Raw genomic sequence first — 6,978 nt, forward strand, 5'->3', positions numbered from 1 at the left:
AGCTTGCTTTTTCTTTGCTTATCGGTCTGGATTTTTTTACAGCCTGCCTCCTCTTCCAGCTAAAACCTGCTGTGCGGTGAGCTTCACAGGACAAAGGTAAAGGTTGGCTTTTTTTTTTTTTTGAGTTTTTATTTTGAAATAATTTTAGCCTGATTGAAATGTTACAGAAGCAGAACAGAGCGTTCTCGGTACATTTCAGCCACCTCCCTAACCGGGCACGGAACGTAACCGCAGAATAACGCGAAGGAAGCAAGCAGCAGCCTGGAGGAGTGTGTTTACCGAACTGCAGCCTTCATCTGCACCCCCCCTCGTTGCCCTGCGCGTGCCCCCTTTCTGCCCCAGAGCCCCACCCGGGACCCTGTGTTGCAGTCGGCCATCACACCTCCGGCTCTTCCAGGCTGGCACTCTGTCGGTCTTTCCTGATCTCTTTGCGACCTTGATGCTTTTGCAGCACGCTGGTCGGGGACCTTGCGGAACGTCCCTCAGCTTGCCTTCGTGCCCAGTGTTTCCTGGGCTTCGGACGCAGGTCACGCGGCTCGGGGACGGGCTGAGTTCTGTGGGCAGCCTGCTGCTGGGCCTCCTTGCCGGGGACGTCAGCCTCCATCCCGTGACTCAGCCATGCCGCCCCGGGACCTGGAGATGGTGCAGGCACCTTGATTCCTCCCACACTCGTGCCTGTCCTTTGCAGCACCTGCGTGCAGGCCGTCCCCGCAGGGACTTTGACTGGGACCTCGTGGGCTGGCCCTGCATGAGTCTTGTCGGCTCTCCATCTGTGGATTGGGCAGTCGCTTCCCCCTCACTTACAGTATGTTTTACATTTTGCACCAGCGAGGACTGGGGGGTGTTTACCCCGTGCGCTGGAGTCCAGCACTGTTACTGTTTTGTTGCCCAGTTGCCCTTGGCTTTGGCCATGGGGCGGGCGCTCCTTGACTGGGGTCCTGTGTCCTTCCGTCGTGACCTTGCCCCCGGGGAGGGCTGCCTTCCTTCCTGCTCACTGTGTGCACTTCCTGCCGCAGCCCTGCACAGGACGGTTCTCCACGCTGTGGGGAGATTCGGAGATGGTGAGCTGGGTGCTGGGTGCGCTCAGTGCCGGAAGTGTCCACAGAGCCTGCAGATGTGAATCCTAACCCGTGCGTGCCTGCATGTGTGTCTGTGTTTATTTCCATGTCTGTCTGTCTGTCTGTCTGTCTGTAGATATGTAAGGTTTTCAGAAACCCGGGGTTCATACTGATCTGATGGTAGTGTGTGCAGGTCAGGGGACCTTCTAAGGCTTTGGAGGGGGTCTCCCTGCCTTGTGAGGGGCACGTACAGCCCCTGCAGGCTTGGGCGGATGGCAGGGGATACCAGGCCCCTTTTGAGGGCCACCTGGGGCTTGTGCCCATGAACTGGCGGGCAGAGTTGGGCGTTCAGCCCTCCTGGTCAGGTAGCTGAGTGAGTAGGCCCAGAGGCTGCCCAGCTCCAGGGCATGAGTGGGTCAGCCCTCCGAACCTACCCCGAGGGTCAGCCCAGGGCAGCTGATTGCTGATAGGACTGGCGGACTTAGGGGTACCTTCCCCAGGGTGGGGAAGCCAAGCCCGGGTGGGGAAGCCAAGCCCGGGTGGGGGGGTGGGGTTCCCCAGAGGTGCCACCAGGTGGGGACAGTTCCTGACGCCTCAGTCTTTAGGGGCCACCGCTGGCTCTTCCCGTTTCCTGAGGTGGCTGCCCCCGGGCCCTGACTGTAAACCCTGCCACCTCCTGCTTCAGCGTCTGTGCCCTTGGTCGGCAGGTCGGAGTCACAGCTTCTTCTGATGGTCAGACTGTGCCTTTTAGGGACATCGACGTCTGATGTCTCAGGTCGCCACTGCCATCTCTTACCTTGCTGCAACCGGACTCCCCTCCTGGGTTCTATTCTTAGCGCCCCAGATTTCTCGGGCCCCACAGTGAGGTCAGCGGCTGGGCCCGGCCAGCGGGGCAGCGGGAAGCATCAGACCCAGCCTACTTGCCTGGGCCTTTGTGTTTTGTTTTCCTTTAAAAAAAAATTACTTAGACTTTATTTTTTTTTATTAAAGCATTTTGCATTTGCAGAGAGGCTGGGACCGTCCCCCCACCCCCACCCCGTTTCCCCACCGGGACCTGCTGTCAGGCTGGAACATTTGTTGCAGTTAATGAACCAATGTTGATACATTCTTAGTAAGTAGAGTCCACACTGTGTTCAGCGCCCTGCCCCGTGAGAGGAGGGAGGCCCAGCAGGGGTGTTTTAGAAGGCCCTTCCTTGGGTGTGTCGGGTGCTTTGGGTTTAGGGAGGAAGACCCCAGAGGGAAGTGCCCTCCTCCCGTCACGCCGGGGGGTGCGGGCTGTCACCGTGGCCCGTCACCATGGATGTTGGCCTTGGTCCCCTGGCTGAGATGGGCTGTCCGGTGTCTCCGCTGTATGCTCGTGCCCTTCCCGGTTCCGTGCTGTGCTGTTTGGGAGGCTGTCCCTGTGCCCAGCCCACGCTCCAGGGCCCTGAGGCCAGGCTCTGGCACCCCGGGACCTCCAGGGTGGCTGCTGGCCGGCCATGGGGGGCCCGCGGCCCCTGACGGAGCGGTGGAGGTAGGTGGGCTGGGCCCCTTGTCCGCTGCGGACATGGGTCAAGGTGGCTGGAGGCCTCTCTTTGGGCAGTGGCTGGAGGACTGGGGCCTGACCCCCACCTCCCCGCTCGGGGTCACAGCTGCTGTCCCCCGGGGCACGAGGGCAGCAGGCCCGTGGTCTTGGTGGCCCGGCAGCGGTGGGCTGCCCAGCTGAGAACCACAGGCCCTGGTGGTCTCCCCACCCACATGCTGGTGGGTGTGGCCCATGCCCAGTGTGGGAACAGCCCGTGCAGAGACGGATCCAAGCGCGAGGGAGACACGTGATCCCCTCGACACAGGAGCAAAAGCCAGAGGCCAGCAGCTCGCAGCCCAGAGTCTGCTCGGCCAGTGCAGGTGAAGGGCTCTCCCAGCGCCCGAGATCCGGGACGTGCACCCGTGAGCCTCCCTGTGTCACCGTGACGGGCAGCTGCCCTCAGTGCCTGCAGACCACACGCTGATGGCCGCCGGTCCGGAGCGAGAGTCTCCCGGGGCTGCCGTCAGGGCGCAGGCGGGAGTCCCTTCTGTGCCTGAGCGGCTTCGAGAGGCGCCCCCTTCCTCTGTCCCACTGTGACAGCGTGACCTCTGCTGCCTTCTCTGACCCTCCTGTTCCGCTCCTGGGAGGGGCCCTGTGATGACACAGGATGATCCAGGGTCACCCTCCTACCTAAAGGTCCTTAAGCTGCAGAGCCCCCTCTTCTGTGGCCTCAGGTTACAGGGTCGAGGGCGTGGACACCCTGCGGGCTGTCGCTCGGCCAGCCACAGCTCCAGGGAGGGGTTCCAGAACGGTCGGACCCTCAGACTTGAGCCTTTGCTGCCGGCAGGTGCCGGAGACACCTGGAGAGTTTATTTACCTCACCCAGAAGATGGGCGCAGCCTGAGGTCGGGCAGTCCCACAGCCTGACCTTGGCTTTCAACCCGGGGGCCTGACCTGTGAAAAGACCGTGCGATCTGTTTCATGGGGTCGTGCCCAGGAATTTTAAAAACCAGACAAAAATAAGAGAAAAGGCCAGCGTGCGCTGCGTGTCGTGAGGGTGTGGGTGAAGCTTGTGCCCTTTGATGAAAGTGTGCGGGGACTGCATTTAACAAAGTCACGATCCCGAGGGCCCAGCTGCCCCTGCCCAGGGGGACAGGCTGGAGGGGACACGCTCGTCCTGGATGGCACACATGTGGGCACAGGGGTGGGTGCCAGGGTGGGGGGTGGGGAGCCGGTGGATCTTGTGCTCTCGGGAGCTCGGGCGCCTGGAGAGGTGGGGGTGGGGCGGGTGGGCGTGTCGGGGAGTGGTGATAGCCTGCGTTGTCCAAGGTCCTGGGACCGCACGGAAGGTCGGGAGTCTTGTCCTGTGTCCATTCAACACGTCTCGGGGTGTCCCTGTGCCCAGGGGTGGCGTCACTGGGTAGGACCCTGCCCTCCGTGGGGTCTCGGCTCCGTGCAGTGGCTGCAGCGGCGTCCCCCGGTGCTCTGCCTGCCAGGCTGTCACTGGTGTCACTGAACACACGTGCTGTCCCTGTGACTTTCACCTTGGAGGGGTGCCTCTGGCTGGGGGGGCTTTGGAGGACGCAGAACTTCTTATAAACCTCTCAGTAGCTGCCCGAACCTTAAGGCTTCCAGAACCTTCTTTGGTTTCATTTGATTGTTGCACGGAGCCTCTGGCTTCCTCAGCTACTGATTTTTAGGGGCTGAGCCTAAAATGGGCAGTCGTTGGGAGACTTTTGTGGGGAAAGCGCTGGTAGCTATGATTTTAGTGTTCTTGCAAATTGGCGAAGATTCGGAAATGTCTGAACAAAGGGGAGTAGCCGTGGGCTCCGCGCAGCTGTTAGGAGAAGAATCTGGAATTAAGACTTAAGCTTGCAGCCCATTTAGTGACTTGTGGTTTTATTTTGTGCATCACAGGAGCCATCTCCGTGGCCGGGACCCGATAGGAAGCCCCGCCGCCGCTGGGCACCTCTCCTCGCGGCCTCGCGGCCCAGCACGACCGGGACTCTGAAGTAAGTGCTCGGGCCCCTGGGCCCAGGCGGCCGCAGGAGAGCAGGGCACCGAAGGCCACGACGCCCCCGGGGCGGCCCTCAGGCGGGCCCAGGGCCCAGGGGCCTTTGCACAGAGGAGGCCAGCGCGCTGGGGCGTCTCTGCTGGCCGCGTCGTCTCGTCCTGGAGCACCCGAGCGCCAGTGCTGCGCGTCTTGGGACGCGGGGGTCGCCCTGCGGGAGGTGCCCCGCCTGCCTGCATCGTGTGGACCTGGGGGACGCCCCCCGGGCTCATCGCGGGGTGCGTCGGCCCCAAGCCCTGCGCTGCGGGACGCGGTGACCAGTCACACTGGAGAGGTGGAGGGGCTCTAAAAATGGAGAATTATTTTAAAATACCTCCTCCTTTTTTTTTTAATTTATTTTTGGGGGTGGGCAGAGAGAAAGGGAGAGAGGGAATACTAAGCAGGCTCATGCCGTCAGCGCAGGGCCCGACGTGGGGCTCAAACTCCCCGACTGCAGAGTCGTGCCCTGAGCTGAAATCTAGAGCTGGGTGTCTGACTGAGCCACCCAGGCGCCCCTGAGAATACCGTTTTTAGGAACAGTAGTCATCGTGAGAGGGCGTGCACGTGCCTGCATGTGGGAGTCAGGGAGACGGAGCAGGAGAGAGTCCCCAGCGGCTCCGCACCTGGGGCTGGTCCCGCCAACTGCGAGGTCGTGAGCTGCGCCCAAATCAAGAGTCAGATACCTCATGACGGAGCCACCCAGGCGCCCCTTTAGAATGCCTCTTGGGGCATTTTGTACCTGGGGCGCTCCGCCAGTTAAGCGTCCAACTTCAGCTCAGGTCATGATCCTGTGGTTTGTGAGTTTGAGCCCCTGATTCTGTGTCTCCCTCTCTCTCTGTCCCTTCCTCGTGCTCACACACTCTCTCTCTCTCTCTAAAACAAACATTAAGCAAATTAAAAATATAATACAATAAAATACCTTTAAAAGAACCACATCGCCCAGCTGCTCCGGGTGTTTTCTCCATGTGTTCTGTTTCTTCCTGGACTTTTCCAATAAACTGGGGACAGAGGGTTTTCAAGAGGTGGCGTCTGACCGTGGGCCAAGGCGATGGCTCATAAGAAGAGATTGAATAATCTAGTCACCTCCTGGCTCACATCTATGGAGCGGGGGTGACCGGTGGGGGGTTAGACAGGAGGAGTTGGTGGGGGGGGGTGACCGGCGGGGGGGCTGACTGGGGGGATTGGTCCGTGGCGGGGGGTGGGACAGTCCCGTGTGCTCCCTGGCCATCCCATGTTGGGTGTTCCTGGTGCCCCGAGAAAGGCACCTGGGGTTCAGTGTTGATCTCCAAGGCCACGTGGCTAACTGGGCCGAGCAGGAGCTGGAATGTGGCCTTTTCTGCTCTGTCACGATTATTCAGGAGATCAGGGACGGGCAGCAGAACTCAGGTGCCCCTGTAGGAGAGGCGAAACAGGTTTTGTTTCTGAAAGGGTAGACCTCAGGCATCTGGGTGTGGGGTCAGCTAACTGTGGTCTGCGAGCCACTCTGGCCCCCTGCCTGCTTTTGTAAGTAAAGTTTTATCAGCACATGGCATGCAGCGTGCATGGACATGTCGCCTCTCTGTCGGATTCCTCCCTGCAGTGGTTGAGTCGAGTAGCCGCTGGCGTAGAGAGGAGAACATGTACTGCGTGATCCGTGCAGGAAAGGCATGTCACCCTTGGTCTCGGTTAGCTGGTGGCTGGCTGGGGCTACATGGACCGGACCCTCCGGCCGGGCTTGGAGATGGTCTGTCCTGTGTCTCCAGCGGCATCACTTTTACCCTTAAAGCTTGTGGTTTGTTAGAGGACGGCCTCTAAAACGCGGCCATCTCTTCGTACCCAGCTCAGTGTGACACGTTGTATGCGTGTCGCTTGCCCTTAGCGGTCCCTCGCGGTCATCTGACATGCCCTCTCTGTTGATCAGCCCATTTTATAGATGAAAAAACTGAGCCCCATCACTGAGAAGGTCCTCTGACAGAGGGGGAGACATAAAGGAGACTCCTTCTCCCACAAGGCCTGGGGCTTCGAGGGAGGTCAGAATCCTTGAGTCAAAGCAGACCAGGCCCCTGTGGTTGGGCAGGCCCCCCACGGGCTGCCTCGGACCCCGTAAAAATCCATCCCTGGGGAGACAGAATTCACATACCATGATAGTCACCTGTTAAAGTGTACGACAGTGATTTTTATCTTCATTCTTTCATTTTATCATATATTTTTAAATGTTTATTTGTTTTTGAGAGAGAACACAGCAGGGGAGGGGCAGAGAGAGAGAGGGAAACTCAGAATCGGAGGCAGGCTCCAGGCTCTGAGCTGTCAGCACAGAGCCCGACGCGGGGCTCGAACCCAGGAGACGTGAGATCATGACCTGTGCGGATGTCGGACACTTAATTGAG

The 6,978-nt window shown here is 59.8% G+C and overlaps 1 protein-coding gene across 1 annotated transcript in view; it reads left to right on the forward strand.

Moving 5' to 3' along the window:
* Positions 1-1,043: 1,043 nt before the first annotated feature.
* KDM4B (lysine demethylase 4B) overlaps positions 1,044-6,978 on the forward strand; it is an 86,229-nt gene continuing 80,294 nt past the window's right edge. Inside the window, 3 exon segments of the mRNA XM_029919339.1 lie at positions 1,044-1,130; positions 2,065-2,169; positions 4,480-4,574. The gene's annotated coding sequence lies outside the window, so the exon portion shown is untranslated.

The sequence above is a fragment of the Suricata suricatta genome, chromosome 12, assembly GCF_006229205.1.
Source record: "Suricata suricatta isolate VVHF042 chromosome 12, meerkat_22Aug2017_6uvM2_HiC, whole genome shotgun sequence".
NCBI classification, from domain to species: domain Eukaryota; kingdom Metazoa; phylum Chordata; class Mammalia; order Carnivora; family Herpestidae; genus Suricata; species Suricata suricatta.